At 29.8% G+C, this 17348-nt stretch overlaps 2 long non-coding RNA genes across 2 annotated transcripts in view; both read right to left on the reverse strand.

Moving 5' to 3' along the window:
- The window catches only part of LOC107452043 (uncharacterized), a 12731-nt gene extending 9318 nt beyond the window's left edge, over positions 1-3413 (reverse strand). The window contains exons 1-2 of the long non-coding RNA XR_006226284.2: positions 3277-3413; positions 1986-2045 (exon numbers count right to left, since the gene is read on the reverse strand). This is a non-coding gene — a long non-coding RNA (uncharacterized lncRNA). The remainder of the gene's footprint in view (positions 1-1985; positions 2046-3276) is intronic.
- Positions 3414-5833: 2420 nt separating this feature from the next.
- On the reverse strand, positions 5834-16082 carry LOC139425059 (uncharacterized). The gene is made up of 3 exons (XR_011636271.1): positions 16023-16082; positions 13283-13338; positions 5834-5959 (listed from the first exon to the last, which is right to left on the reverse strand). It is a non-coding gene; the product is annotated as an uncharacterized lncRNA (long non-coding RNA).
- Between the last annotated feature and the right edge of the window lie 1266 nt (positions 16083-17348).

Consider the following 17348-nt stretch of genomic DNA (forward strand, 5'->3'; position numbering starts at 1 on the left):
ATACTCAGGTCTCACTAAACGTTTGCCACTAACAAATAATCATAGACTATTTTCAACGTCCCGCTACAGCACTTTATTTATACGCTTTCAGCATCAATTCAGAGGGCGCTGCGCGCGCCACGCACGCGCGATGGCTCTGAAACTTTATTAATTTGCATAATATCCTATAATTGACATTTGCTGCGAATTTCATTTGATTTTGATGATTCCTTCATGGTGTTGCATTTTCTACAAACAGCAGTTTACTTTGCACGATTTTTGCTATTATTTGCCCTTTATTTTACACCCTTTTTTCTCAACATTTCACTTTACGATATAATTTATACACTTTGTGTTTTGCTTCACGCTTTGTTCTTAGTTCATGACGCTTCGTTTTAAAAATTTACCTTACGCTTTACTTTATACGATAGTGTATTTTATTGTATTCTTTTTACTATATATTTTTTTTTACATTGCTCATTACTTTATATTTAAGGCTCTATTTTATGCATGATATAATACAATTTTTATAATTTTCACCTTACACGCTCTTTATTTCATACTTTATTTCTCACTTAACGTTTTACTTCGTATGTTAAGCTTATATTTGACGCCCTACATTAGTTTATATTATGTTCATGATTACTTTATTATTTTATATTGCATTGCAGGTTTTACATTATTTGCATTTTGGATACATTATTTTATATTGCTTACGTTATTCTATATTTTACCTTTAATTTAACACTTTACTTTACACTTTCCTGTATAGTTCACGCTTTACATTATTTTACTCTTTATTTGCTTTTCGCTATATTTTATGCATTACTTTACGTTATACATTATATTATGCTTTATTTCTTCTATACTTTTCATTTCTGCTTTTTACATTTTACGCTTTACTTTACTTTACTTTACTCACACTTTAATTTACACTTCATATTTTACGCTTAGTTTACTTTACGCTTATACTTTACCCGGTACTTTACTTTTACTTCTCTTTATTCTTCACTATAATTTCTACTTTTCATTTTACGCTTTTATTTTTATTTTTAAGAGCAAAATATTTAGTAACGTAAAAAAAGCGTACACTTTATATTTTTAGCTTTACTTTGTATTTTATACATTACTACTATGCACAATTTTCATTTTAATCTTTATATAAAAATTTACTCTTTATTTTAGGCTTAAATTAACTTTAACTTGGTTTACGCACAATTTAATATCGGAATGATTCAGCAAAACATTTATGCTGTAAATTTATCAATTGGAGTTTTTTTAATGAAAAATAAGAATATGTTCGAAAATACGATAAAGAAAATGCTACCTAATTACTTATGCCAAAAAAAAAGCATTAATTTCACGGTATTCAAGAATTTTTTTTTACCACATTTTACTTCTATGTCAAAATGAAGAAGGTATAACTGCAGTTTACCTTGTTAAATTTTTCGCTACTGTGAGATTTATTTAGAAACTCGTTTATTTTAATTGGATAATGTACCATTCTGCATCGTGATATTTCAATAAAGCGTTTATTTTATTTAATATTACAGGCAATTAATCTTAAAATAGTTTTATTATTATTATCAGTAAGCACCGTGCCCTATGAGGACGTTAATGTTAACTTTGCTATTAATAATTCGTTAACTCCAAATTTTTAACCTATTTTATGTAAGTCTACGTCAAGATTTTTAAATGCTTTCAGCAGAAAAATGAATCATTTTAATTTCCTAATATCGTGGATTTATTTTCCGCATTAATATTACTTACGTTTTTAAAAATGACTTCAACATGATTAGAAGGCCTCAAAATTTATTTTGACGAATATATTGTCTTTTTGTCGAAAATGTAAGTCTTGAATTCAATTTCCTTTTAGCGTACGCAATTTTGCTTGCTATTAATTTCTCTATTTATATTGCGGTTTCCTTTTGTTTCCTTAAAAATTTATAATAATGCTGGTTCATATCAAAACGAAAATTATTACTCTCTTCTTTTATATTACTTACCTTTAAAAAGCTAGGATGTCGAATCTTTGTTCAATTTGTATTTCATGAAGTTTTCGAAAGCTGAAAAAATATCACATATTTATTACTATTACATAAACACTTATGCAACATTATAGGGATCTTTCAAACATTATATAAGGATATTAAGGGGTGGGTTATTTTTAAATCACATTAATTTTTTTTTCTTAAAAAAATAGTGAATTGAAATTACTTCATATTTAAAATAAAAGTTTGAAGAAAGAAAAAGGCGGACATTAGTAGCTGTTATGTGTTTCAGAGATCAAGAGTTTTAATAGAAATAATGAATATTCTTCTCAAAATTTTATAAAATGAATTGAAATATCGACTAATTTTTTTTTGAAAAGTTACCTTGTTCATTTGAGTTCTAAAATTAGATTACTTCAAGAATAGCTAAAACAAGAGCAAGATGCCACGTTGTTAAATTCTTACTTAAGCATAGGATGTGATATGCTTATTTTCAGTGACTAGGTGTCCAGAATAGAAAAGAACAAGCATACTTTGTTTGAAAAGTCCAATAAACATTCCTTTCTATTTTCGATGTTATTTCTAAACATGGTTCATTGTGAGAATAACACAAATTTTATTAATAATTTACAACAGAAATAGAAATTCGTAATTAATTTCTGTTCATTCGAAAATAAGGAGAGTTTACTCTTAATGGATGGAAGGCACTATAACAATGAAAAATGCCGATTCAAAATTTTTAATGCAGAAAATGTTAAAAGTTAACAAGTTTATAATGTATAAACTTTTTTTCGATATTATTCTCCCTGATAATTTTATAATGGTTTCTACACTATTTCTTAACCTAACTATCTGAAAAAGGTGTTAAAGGTCATACAAAGGAAGGAACATTTCAGCTTAATATTTTCCGGAACCTACGTTATTCTGAAAAGAATTAGAAATTCCAATTTTTATCTATTCTATTATTCATTAAACTAAAATATTCATCATTATTTGTTCTCTCAAATTGACCTTTAGGAAAATATAAAAAACGAAAATGCTGCAGGCACTTCCAACTCTTATAAACTCTTTGGAATACGGCATTTATTTCGGAACAGAGTAAGATTTATTTTTGAATTAGAGGAGAACAATAGACAGTCATCTCGGATTTCGACGCATACAAGAATGGTCAGAAGTAAACTATTTTACTCTCATGCTGCTCAAGGCTGCACAAATCGGTTTCAACAGCTTATAAATAGTTTAATTTATATACTGTAGTTTTCGAAAGCAGTTAAAAAATGAGAAGGAATAAAAATGCTATACTTACAGCAAAAGTTTTATAAATAGTTTAATTTTAGAGTCTTCAAAATTGATCCAATTTGATAGGTCAGTATCTAAATATGTCCATTAGTTTCCACACTTGATTAACCATTCTTGAATCATCCAAACGGGTCCTAACTACTTAGACTACTGAGCAAAATAATCCTATAAAAACTGAAACAAGCTGCATTAAAATAACATGCCATAACGTGTTAAAAATTATTCATTTCGCAGGAGATCGAAAGCAAACTTGGAAAAATTAAACTATGTAAAGATTAAAATAGAGTGCTAGAAACATGCAAAAACGAATGATAGAAAGAAAACTAAAAAACACCACAAAGGAAATGGGAATAATAAATTAGGAAATGAAAAAAAAACTGAATTCAAATATTGAAAAAAACTCCGTAAACAAATAAACAAAACTACGAAAACTCCATAAACAAATAAAAAAAAACCAATAAAAAGACGAAACATAAGCAGTGGAGGACAAATGAAAAAAATGTAATGAAAGGACGAAAAGCAAAACATTATGAACAAAAAGAATTAAACAATAAAAAACGGAAAAAACAATGAAATACGAAAAAAATAATGAAAAAACGGGAAGCAATGAAAAATGGACATAATTAAAAAACAAACACCAAGAACAAACAGAAAACGTGCACAATTAAATGACGAAAAACAAAGCATCGTGAACAAATATGAACATCGTGAAAGGGAAATGTGAGCATCGTGAACATCGTGAAAGGGAAAATAATATACTATGAACAAACGGAAAAGAAACACATTGAAAGAGCAAAAATCAAAGCCATCCCGAACAAATGGGAAAAAGCATGATAAAAAAGACGGAATACACCAAGAACAAACGGAGAACAAACACAATGAAAAGGCGAAAAAAAGTACTGTGATCAAACGGAAAACAAACACATTGAAAAAGAAAAAAACTAAATATCATGAACAAAAAAAAATATAAATAAAATCAGAAAGCAATGAAAATCAAAAAACTAATAAGAAACAATGAAAAAACTAATACAAACAATGAAAAAGTGAAAAAACAAACATAATTAAAAAGCAGGAAACAAAACACCATGAACAAACAGAAACTGAGCACAATTGAGAGATGAAAAACGAAGCGCGGTGAATAAAGGTAAACATATTGAAAGAGTAAAAATCAAAGCCCCTGTCACAAACAGGAAAAACAAGATAAAAAACTGGAAAACATCAAAAACAAACACAATGAAAAGGCACGAAAACAAACATTGTAAAAACACGAAAAACAAATCACCATTAAGAAACAGTAAACAAATACATTAAAAAAGGGAAAAAGTAAATATCATGAACCAAATATAAAATAGTTAGAAAAACAGGAGGCAAACAATAAAAAATAAATGCAAACAAAAAAAGATGAAGAAGAAAACTTAATTAGAAACCGAAAAATAAAACACCATAAACTCAAAACACAATGAAAGGACGAAAAACAAAGGGACCGTGAACAAACGAAAGAACAGATACAATGAAAAGGCAAAAAAAGAAACCACCACGAGCAAACGGATGACGAACAAGATGAAAAGGCAAAGAACGAACCACCACGAGCAAACGAAAAATAAGCTTAATAAGAAAATGGAAAACAAACATAATGAAAGCATGGAAAATAAACACTAAGAAAAGGCGATGAACAAAACACTACGAATAAATGGAAGACTAAAACGCAATTTGAAGACGCAAAGCAAAACATCGGAAAACGAACATTGAAAACAATGAATAACAGACATCAAACTCACGGAAACGAACTAAAATATGGATAAATGGAAAGAAATGAACTCGTGAGAAATTCAAGAGGAAAATAGCCTCCAAAAACATTGCATGTTCATAACAAATGTAAGTGGGGCGTTAAAGAAGGGAAAATAAAATAAAAAATAAATAAAAGAAAAAAAAACCCGGATAAATGAATAAGTGAAAAAGCGAACATCAAAAAGCAGAGCACTGCTATCATAAAATGATAAGGAACAACCAACATGGAAAAAGGAAACAAAAATAAAATTCACGGAAACGTAAAAAAACATGGAAAATTGTAGTAAAGAAGTGTAGCTGCGTAATTAGAATTTTACAGAAAAAAAAGACGTTAAAGAATTACGTAGACACATAATTCAAGTGGTAGTAAAAAAAAATTTATAAATTTGTGTCAAAAAAACTAAAGGAACGGAAATTACCGTTAAAATGATAAAATGATTTAGCCACAAAAAAAAGTAGAAGAATGCACAAAAAAGGGGCTGACCAACAAAAAAAAAAAAAAAAAAAAAATCAAAANAAAAAAAAAAAAAAAAAAAAAAAAAAAAAAAAAGAGTACATGCTTGAACAAAAATTTTAAAGACCGGTATAAACAGAACTGGACTAAACTTAGTTAATTGTTTTTAACTATGTAAAATACGCACGAACTATTTACCTCTTTAGAAATATGAATTAATAGAATTGCATCAGAAACGTTATCTAACTTTAAAAAAAAAATGAAAAAAGAAATTTATTTGATCAAAAAGTAAAAGTAACCTTATGTAAGGAAATACATACCATCATGTGAATGCATAAAACAATAAGTGGAACCGGCCTAAAGAGTCGATCAGAAAATATAAATTAAAACTTACCTATATTATTCTACTATTACAATATCAGGCAGATACATTTTTTTTCTTTAGATCCTGAAAAAGAACCACTTTTATAATAATTGAAAACTTTCAAATAAAATTAATTCAACTCGTTAAAGCTTAGATAATTAATAAAACTGATTACGCATAGCTTTAACCTGAATAAAAGAATATAATTTAACTATTCTTGCGTAAAGCTCATGGGAACATTACGCTTCACTTTATGTTTCACGCTTTACTTTATATCTTACGTTGTAAATCAGGGGTTTCCAACTTACATGAGGCCGGGGGCCGCAATTAAAAACACCAGTCAAATGGCAGGCCGCTACTTTATCAAAATTTTACATAGAACTGTTTCATGTTTGAAGGAGCATTAAATATTACTGTTAGATTTTTATGAAGTTATACAAAACAAAAGTATTGAATTACTAATTTAAATAAGAAGTAGAATTTAACCTGAGAAATAAATTTTTTTGCACCGTTGGTGTGTTCAATTTCACAGAAACGAAGAAATTAAGTTGTTTTTAAACGAAGAAAAGTACTTCTAATCCATTTAGATTTTTTAGGCTTCGCGGGCTGGATGCAGCCCTTGGGCCGCCAGTTGGTAAACACTGTTGCAAATTATATTTCACGTTTTATTGCACCTTCTAATTTCTTTTACTTTACTTTTCTCTTTATGTTTTACTCTTGACTTTAAACAATATTAATTTAGCCTTACATTATACTTTAATTTACGCTATAATTGTATTTTATTTACTATTTTATACTTAACTTTAAACTATGCTGTACTTTTTACTATATAAAAAATTTAGGGTCTTCTTTACTTTTTTCTCTTTACTATATATTATACATTTGATTATACTTTCTACTTTACGCTATGCTTTACTTTTTTTCTAGATTTCACTTTTTATGCTTTTCGATTTTTACCATCAGCTTTTTACTTTACGCTTTGCTTTTATATTTTACGCTTTCGTTTAACTCTTTTTAACATACGCTTGACATTTTCTTAATTCACTTTTCCTTCACTTTACATCTCACATTTTACATAACACTTATCACATGCCTTATGCTTTTACTTAATATTTTACGCTTTAACTTTTCCTGACATTTCACATTTTACTACTCTTTATTTTCTACTTAATAATTTAAGTTTACTTCATTTAATGCTTTTTATTTTATACATCTTCAACTTTATTAAATATTTTACTATTTACACTTTATATTTTCGCTTTACTTTATATTTTTTGCATTAGTGTACGCAATTTTTATTTTACGCTTGATTTTAAATTTTATGCTTTATTTTATTTAATGCTTAACTTTTTACTTTGATTACGCATCATTTATTATTTGGACACTTCAGCACGACATTTGAATCTAAAATTCATTGATTTAATCATTTTTCACGAAACAATCTAACCATATTCGAAGATACCGCAAAAAATATTCTACTTAGCTATTTATAAGCAAAACAGAAACATTTATTTTATTTTACAATAGTTAATTTTATTTTTTTGGCTCATTTTATCACTGTTAAAATGAACAAGGTTTATCCACAGCTCAATAAATTTGTTTCATCGCTACATTGGGATTTAATTAGAAACTGTTTTATTTTAATTGAATAATGCAACATTCTTTATCGAGACATTTGAATGAAACGTTTATTTAATTAATATTACAGGTGATAAATCTCGAAATGGCTTTTTTATTATTAGAAAACATCATTCCCTTTTAGGACGTTAAATTTAACATTGTTATTTATAATTCGGTGATTACAAAAATGTCTAACCTATTTTTTCACAATAATCACTGCTGCTGATCATTTTATAAAATCTTTCAAAAACTCATTTGAAGATTCCTTAGATTATCGTTTGGAAATATAACAATAACTTGCATTAACAATACTTGTAACAATAACTATAGCACATACTTATAACATTAATTTCAATACTTGTAATAATAATTGTAAACAATAACTTGCATTGATGGAATAAAACTGTACGAAATGGCTGTAAAGTCGCGAACATTTTATCACTTAAAAATAAAAATATAAAAAACGAGAACGTCTTAGATACTTCAATTTTTTAAAAATATTTTTGAATACGGTACTTTTTTTCGTTTTCGAAACTGATTAAGTATTGAATTTGAACACATTTATTTTTTAAGAGCAAACTCGTGCGCACTTTTTTGTTAAAAATTTATAGCCTAATCTTGAGAAACAATTATCCACGAAATTAATTAGTAACCTTTGCGTGGGATAATTAGTTAATAACACTTAGTAATATAATTTTTCTTATCAAAACTAGTAAAAAGCTCCAAAAAAGAATTTAAATACTTTCTTTTAAAAGGGGTTGAAATTTTTTGCTTTGATAAGTGGCTGGTAGGGAAAATAATATTCGAATTTCTAATATCTAAGATCTGATCAATTAAGCACTTTTTTTTTCTTATGTTGGCGTTTCCACATTACCAACTTTAAGCTCTTGCGAAGCATAATTTTATACTTAACATTCACTCACAGCTCCTTTTATTCATGGCGGGTTTTAATATGTTACTAGTAAAAAAATTGAAAGGAAATTGCCAATCAGTATATTTGAAAGCAATATGTAAGACATAGTTTTAATCCCCTGATGGTAACCGGGGATAGGTGAGGTGAACCGGGTTCGAATCCCGGTGATGGCTGGTCGATTCAAGCTCGCATCGATCACAGTGCTGGCCTAAAGTATCCTCATTGTCAGACGGATTACGTCTTAGAGTCCCCTTGCAATCAGCTTAACTGAGGGAGATTTTCGTGGTTTTCCTTTCCATGAAAAGCAAATGCTGGCTAATTCCATTAAAAAAAAGTCCTCCATGAAGGCAAATTTCTTGCAATACTCGATCCCCTGTCTTCTGGATTGGGTTCAAAATTACAAGGCTACGTAGTTGAACATTGGTAGTCGTAAATCATAAATATGACGGTTATAAAATAAAATAAAATTGTTAAGGAGGAGTCACGTTTACTCAGTGAAAAAACAATTCCCTTCCCGACGAGGTTTCCTGGGTTCGATGACTGGGGTATATGGGTTCTATCACGCCTTGCACTGACCTGAAAGTTAAAGTAAAAAAATCATCACTGTAAATGGGTCATGGGTTAAAATCCCCCCACCGTCGGGTTAATCATGTAAGGTTTCCGTGGTTTTTCTCCCGATGCAAAGGTTGTGGCTTTATGTGTAGGTGAAAAGATATATTCGACATTGGTTGTCTTTTAATGGCACTTTGGGAAACATGTTGAAAGTTTCTTTCGAAACAGTTAACAATAACAATTAGAAGCAAAAATATTAAATTTAGAAAGAAAAAATTTGTAACCTATTACTATATCGTGCCAAATCTTTTCTTTATAAAATGATAAACATATAAACACAGGTAATTTAATAAATTTATCTAGCTTGTGGTTGAAAATGTAATGACATTCTATATATAACAGATATATAAATCTATTTCTCTAATAAACAAATATTGAATATATGAATTGAATTTTTCTCATTTGTAGTGTATACCAATGTTATGGAGTTTAAAAATATGTTTACTTTTAGATAAAATTCTCAATTTTTTGCAATTTTTACAGACAATTTCAATCTTACATTTCATGTTTCAACTTTTAAGTAATGACAACCATGCAATATACTGTATCAAATATAAATTTTTTTTCTAAGAGGATTAAAAAAATTATAAAGATAGTTTTCGGTATTCAAAGTACAAATCGAATACTTGGTCAAGCCGTATTATATACAGGGAATCTGCTACATTTCAGATTTTCAAATTTATGACTTTACATCATTTTCCATGACTAATTCCAAGAATTTTTCATGACTTAACGAAGTTGCTATTTTCTCCAACAAAAACGCAACAATAAATTAAGAAAAGCATTACAATAACATTATTCGAAATAGGCATAACCAAAACTATTACGCTCTTCATCTTCATATTTATAGATTTTAAACTTAAAAAACAGAGTAAGGAAAGAGTTGAAACAATAAAATAGCTGAAAAAAATACAAAAGCAAATTTTTTTTTCCTGCAGAATTATATTCAAAGGATACTTTTCTTTTTCATCAGAAACGAAAGAAATACTCCTGATTTTTCTGTTCATTTCGGAATAAAAAAATATCGCCAATAGCTGGTTTGCTTCAACTAGAATTTTAAATTGTTAAAATAAAGAAGTAAATAATAAAAATTCTTAAATCACAGAAGAGAGTTTAAAGGATAATTCGCTCCAGAAATGATATTTTTTCTTTCATTTTTTGAAAGAACACCATAATTTTTAAAGAACATGATAAAATCATTTTATATTCAAATAAAATATGACTGAGTGGTGATTTTGTTAGAAATTCAGATATTCGGAACAGGATGAAATTGGGGGGAGGGAGATTCCATTTTAAAAATTAGATTTTTCGGAGACCTAAATCCAGGACTTTCCATGATTTTTTTTTTAAAAAATAGTAAAAATTATGGCATTTCATGACAAATTTTGTTCAATACCGAAATTCATGACTTTCCAGGTGAGCGGATACCTTGTATAGGGAACATTACTTTAGCTAATTTTATTTACTTATAAAATAGTATGGATTTATTTTAAATTCGTTAATAAATTATTGTATTACTAGTTAAAATGCTTATAAAATCACCAAGAGGATATTAACGTAAGAACCTATAAACTAGATAAAGAACCTATATCACTTAAGGCTACACGGTACCCTTTTGTAAAAAAATTTTTTAAGGCCTGTAATATTAAAAGTAATAATAGATTTTCATTTGTATTATGTTATTAAACTAATTTTCAAAAAGAAAAGGGAAATCGACAAACCACAATTTAAAAAATTNCATTGGGACAAACTAGCCTTCGTGAACGACTTTTTGATGGAACTCACCTACTTTTGAGTTACAGGTAGAAGAAAACCACGAAGATCTCTCACATTCACCCCAGCAGCAAGTGTTTAACATTAGCTCATTGTAGTAGGTTGTTAGTCGATAAAAATGAGGGAAAATTTAGTCTATTTCATAAGCATTGCTCATTACCTTCCTCTCCTTTGAAAAAAGAAACTTAGAAGCTTTCGCTATCTTTGCAAAATCCCTAAAATTGATGAGGCATTTAAGTTGAAATTTTTACTAAAACTATGATGTATTGTATTACAAAATACCGATCAATTCTATGACGTAAATTAATCTCATCATTAAAAGCAACCTATTTTGTAAAATGCATGAAATTATTAATGTTTCAAAAGGTTTTTTTAAATAAAAATATTTTTAATAAATTTAGTACCGCATAATGAATATTTTCCTGCCGGTACAATTTATATGTTTGAAAACAAATACTGTATGAATTAGATCACAACTTTATGTCAAGTCTACGACAACCTATGTTTGCCAGCTAAGCAAAACAAGTTATAACTAACTTATGTTCTGAAAATCACAAGCTAGAATTTTGTCTCCAAATGTCAACATTTTGTACAAGTTTGTTAACAAACGTTAGACCTAAAAGTAATCTCATCCTACAAAATTAATGAAAACTTTAGCTTCTATGCTTTAAAATAGCTAAAGTTTGAATTTTGTGAAACTGTAAAAACAAAAAGGGTATGATCAAAACATGCTTCAGCTGATTCCTGATCGATAAACCACACTCTTAAATTTCCCTTCCAATCATTTGCCCCTTCAAGGAAATCGGAAGACCAACACGTAAATTTTTGATTGCCCGTCCACAAAATTATTTTTGACTAAAACAAATTTCAGTCAATTTATTATTTAGAAACTTCAATCTTGAATTTCGCAGTCAAATGTTTGTCCATTACAGCAACCATCCGAAAACATTTAACGCAAAGTTTACCTTAATTTTGACCTAGAATCAGCATATATTAATTTCACATCAAGAACCTATCCCATTGAAAAAAAAATTATCTTCTTAGCGAAAATTTTCATTATTCCATCAACAAAAAATTAAGTTTTAGAGTCAGAAAAATTTTCAAATAATCATCCATTGTTGGAAATCGTTATCTTAACAAAAAGTTTTGTTATCACACCAATCAATAATTAAAAAGTATGGCCAAAATAAATTTTAGATAATTACATGAAAACTGTGAAATTTTGCTAAAAATTGTAGGAAATTGTTGGTGCGATGAAGATTTTTTTTAGCCCACGTAGGAAAAAAAAATAGCTAAATCACGTTTATGCTAACTTTAATCAAGAAAGAAATTATGTCCCTAAACATAGGCTCACTTCACAAAATTATTAGAGCTACCTTAACAAAGTGCATCGTTAACTTCTTCACCAGGAAAAGTCATGGCCAATACAAGTTTCTCAAAATGTACAACCTAATATTTATATTTATAACCAACGTTGAACAGCCGACCCAATTTTTCGGGTTTATGTCTACAAATGTTCAACTACGTGGCCTTGTAATTTTGAATCCAGTCCAGAAGACGAGGGAGCTCCTGGAGGGGATTGGGGGGAATTTACCTTTGTGGAAGACTTTTTGACGGAACTAACCAGCATTTGTGTTACATGGAAAGGAAAACCACGACAATATACCACGGTTAGCCTCACGGCAAAGGGACTCTAACCCATGATCCGACAATGTGTTTTATGCCAGCACTGTGGTCGGTGCAACCTGGATGCGGAATTCGTTTCGACCAGATATAGCTGGGATTCGAAACCGGTACACTTCATTGGAGGACGAACGCTCTGTCCACTAGCCATCGCGGTTCTACGACTTGATATGCACGAAACCACAAGTTTGAATTTCGCGACTAAACGCTTAACTCATTTTAAGTAAATATTAGCCCTCCTTTAAAGAAAAAAAGTTTTGCAAAACAAGTGTTAGGTAACTTTCGTCCTAGAAACTATAAGGTTGAAATATGAATTCGAAAGTTGTAGGACATATATAGCATTGGTAATCTGACAAAAATTTTCATTAATATTTACACTAAAGAAATTAGACTAAAAAGTTTTAGCCAAATTGTGACTAGAGAAACGACAAATTAGAATTTAACCTCTAAACGTAAGTCCAGTCTCGTGATCGAAACTAAAATAATTGGATTTAAGTATAAGCTGTTAACAAAGCTTATAATTAAGGACTGAGTTAGAACAGTTTATGGGCTTGTCATAACTTCAAACCAAATTTACACGTTATTTATTTACAAGATGCGTTTGAAATATTCATAAGTAAATTATGATATATGAGTAAATTTGAGCTTCAAATAATTTCAATTTTTGTTATCATAAATCACTCATAACCTTCCTTCCTCTTTGCCCGAAAAAGTAAGCAAATTCCAAATCCCTTTCTGACTTTAGGCGCTTTTGTTATATTTGAACAGCCCGAAAATTTATTGATGCACTAGAGTTTAATTCTTACCAGAGCTATGATGAATCACAAAATACTATTCTCCATCATTAAGACAACAACCAGTCCTATAAAATTCAAAGTAATCAATAAGATATCAGCCTTTTAAAATAATAATAAATTTACGACACATATGAATATGTGGTCACTATTACTTAATTGTTCAAAGAAAATTTTTATTACAAAACTGTTATATGAGTCCGATTCTTTCCCTTACCTCTGTCATCCAAAGTTAGCCCCTCAATATCAGTCGCCACCGGCCGCAGGGAAACTAGATATATAAAAAATTGCAAATGCTTGTCATTAGCTACCTGACGCGACTTTTTTCGGCCAAAATTGCGCTATGTGCTTCAAAATCAGCAATTTCGACTTTTTGTATTACGCAAGAAAGGTGCTATTTTCACCGAAACTTTTGCTCCACGCATTCTTGTTGTTGTTGTTTCTAATGTCACTTGCACATACCAGTAGTCTGCTGGGCGTAACTAAGCGAATTTTAAAGCAGAAAGTGCGTTTCTTGTTTTTCAGTAGCGCCATTTACGGCCAAGATTACGAATTCAGACACGCACACCTCATAGCCCGTTTAAAGGGTGGTCCCATTCACACATCCACAAATCATAATTTTGACCTGAACCAGAGAACGATCTATTTCAGTTCAGTTCTCCCAGAAGTATATTTTGTGATGGAAACATGAATAGTTTAGTTCTCCGTCAGATTTAACGTGCACCAGTCACCATTTACTACTCGAGAAGTCTTCGGCCGGCGGGGATCGAACTCACGACCACTTGCACAAGGGTCCAACTTTCTACCAACCAGTCTACTCCATCCACCCACGTATTCTTTCTTTGGTGGACGTTACAAGATTACTAAATAAGGTTTTAATGAAGAATAAAAGTTTTTTTTTATCTTCTCCACTTGCAGCAATACGAAAAACTGAGAGTTGCAATGCTAAAGGTTTCTTTTAAGAATTAAAAACAATTTTTTTTATTAGAATTATATTCTAAATTATTGTTTTCAACGGTAATTTTTTTCAGGCGCATTTTTTAGGTGGTTTCTTACAGACTTTTTCTATCGTCGCTTTTTTCTAAAATTTTTGGCTTTTAAGTTTCGCTTTAAGAATTAAGAATAATTTTTTCTTCATTTTTTCTCATCAAAATAATATTTATAAGTTTTCGATTCTGCATAAACCTTTTACGTACCGATGGGTCTTTTAAGTCCAACTAATATTATTTCAATAAAGCCTTAAAACGGAACAAAATATTCCATTGGAACTTGTCTGTCCCTGTAATAGGACTGTCCGTTTATCATGACTATAGTTCGTTCACCAGGAGTTGGCACTTGACTCCGCTTTCATCACATGGTATCCGACAATACTATTTCGCTATGTTTGGGAGAAGAATGTGAAAAATCCAGAACAAGGTCCATAACTTGTTAAACCATAAAAGTTAAATTTTTCTTCCAAACGATAGCCCACTAATTTTGGAATCGTAATCTAGAAATCACGTCGTTACGATGAGAATATCAATTTTCTTTTCAATAGTTAAGCAGTAAAAAAATTTTACGACCAAAGAAGTTTCTGCTAATTTATGACTTGAAAATGACAAGTTTGAACTTTTTCCAGCGTTATGTCATTGTAATAATACGCTAGCCCAAGAAAAATCATCGAATTTTTCCATTAAACATTAACTTAGCCTGAGGAATCATTAGCTCAACAAAAGTTTTCATTAATCCAAATAACAAAATAAGTTAAAGCCAGAACAAATGTTTTCTCCTTTATGCTCGAGAAAACACAAGTTTGATATTTACCTTCAAACGTTAATTTATTGTAAGAAAATGTTAGCTCTATGTTAGCAGAATAAACTTTTGTTAGCCTTACCGTTAAAACGTTTTCACGATATTCTGATCTAATTACAAATTTCAATTTCATTTCCAAGCGCTAGTCCAGTGTAGGAATTTGTTAGCCCAACAAACAAATTTGGCTTTATCTTCATCAATTAAAAGAAACGGCCAAAACTAACTTTTGTAAAACCTTGGACTAACTTTTGTCTTTGGTCAAACCAAAATTTTAGTAAATTTTTCCATGTATAAACCACATATGTAAAATAGATATAGCGTGAAAGTAAATAAATCTTTTAGCAAGCCAACTAACACTGAGTAACAAACATTTTTTAGTCAACTTTTTGCCTAGAAAGTGCAATGTTTCTTCTTAATGATAATGCTATAAGAAATCGTAATTCGACGTTGGTTTGATAAAATTTACAGCCTGAAGTACTTTTTATCCTTCAGATTTTACACATTTGTTTTGGCCATGGCATTTGAATAGTTGTAGACGAGGACTATTCCGGATTTTTCTTTGTGTCTCAAGCTCTCGGAAGTTTATACTAAATTTCTCTTGGACGTGCTGAAAACTACAAATTTGAAATTTGCCTACAAACGTTAAATTGTTTTTAGAAAATATTTAGAGCTGGTATCTCAACAAAAATTTCTATTAATTCTCCACCCAAGACAAAAAAGATTTAACTCAAAAAGTTTATGCAAATTGTTACTCAGGAAACACAAGTCAGTATTCTACGTTCAAATGTTAGGGTATTGTAATAATTCGTGAGCCAAGAAAAAATAGAGGAAATTTTAGTGTCCTGCGTCATCACTACTTATAGCTTTCTTGCCTCATTGTCAGAAAAATAAGTAAACCACAAAGTTTCGTTATATTTGAGCATCCTGAAAATTTCTGAAGCAGGAACTAAAAAATTCTTACCAGAACTATGATGCAAATGAAAATATTTTTCTACAGATCTTTCTCTTATGAAGACATGTCCTGCAAAATGCAAACAACGAAATAAGTTATCAGTATTTAAAAAGGAACAATTAAAATAATACTGCCAAATTTACAACACTGTTAATGTATATGTGTATAATGTATTATGTGTATAATGCATTTGAGTATTGTTCATTTTATTTAATTTATAGCGGTCGTTGAACAGCCGACTCTATTTTTTGGGCTTCGACTGTTAATGTTCAACTCCGTAGCTTTGTAATTTTGAACCCAATCCAGAAGACAAGGGAACTCCTAGATCAAATATTGGGAGAAATGTTTGCTTTCGTGGAAGGCTTTTTGATGGAATTAACCTGCATTTGTGTTACATGTTGGGGAAAACTACGAAAACTTCTCACGATTAGTCTGATGGCAAAGGGATTAAACCCATGATCCGTCTACCACAGAGGATATTTTACGTTAGCACTGTGGTTGGTGCGAGACACGTACGGAATTCGTATAGACTTGCTATCGCTGGGATTTGAACCCGGTTCACCTCATTGGAAGGTGTAAGCTCTATTCCCTGAGCTAGAAAGGAAACATAAATACTAAGCCCCTTTGATTATATGGACCCATACTTCCCTTTCCTATACTTCTTTCTATCAAAGTTTGCCAGCTAGGCAAAAAATATAATTATTGCGAAACAACTTTTTGCTAAATTTTGACCGAGAGTTTTGCCACCAAACTCATTTTAGCAAGTTCTACCTACCAACATAAGCACCAAAAAATTGGCCGTAGTGTGTTTTAACTAATTCGTTACCTTGGAGTCAAAAGTTTAGATCATTACAGTAAATCATCCTCCCAATAACTTCATGATCTAGTAGCCATAAAAGCTTTAATTTTAACTTCAAACGTTAATCCGCTGTAATAAAATTGTCAGCACATGTTAGCCAAATTAAAAGCTTTGGTTGAAAATTATTCTTAATGAAAAATATGGCCAAAACAAGTTTCAGTTAATTTTTGACTAAGTAAACCACTAGTTAGAATTGTAAGCCTAACGTAAATTATCGTCAACCAAACAAAAAAATTTGTTTGTTAACCTATAAAAAAAAAAGAAAGCGGTTTTTTTCGCTTGCTTTTATCCCCGCCAACTTTAATCGCCAAATAAATTTTAAACTTGCAATTTTTTTTAAAAAATATGTATATGTTTGCTCGGGATTATACCTTTCGAATTTGTCCTATTCTGTAATGTCTCTTTTAGTTTAATAAATATTTATTAAATAATTATTATAATAATAATTAGTCTAATAAAAAATTATTATTTAATAA

This window comes from Parasteatoda tepidariorum, chromosome 2, assembly GCF_043381705.1.
Source record: "Parasteatoda tepidariorum isolate YZ-2023 chromosome 2, CAS_Ptep_4.0, whole genome shotgun sequence".
Lineage (NCBI taxonomy): Eukaryota > Metazoa > Arthropoda > Arachnida > Araneae > Theridiidae > Parasteatoda > Parasteatoda tepidariorum.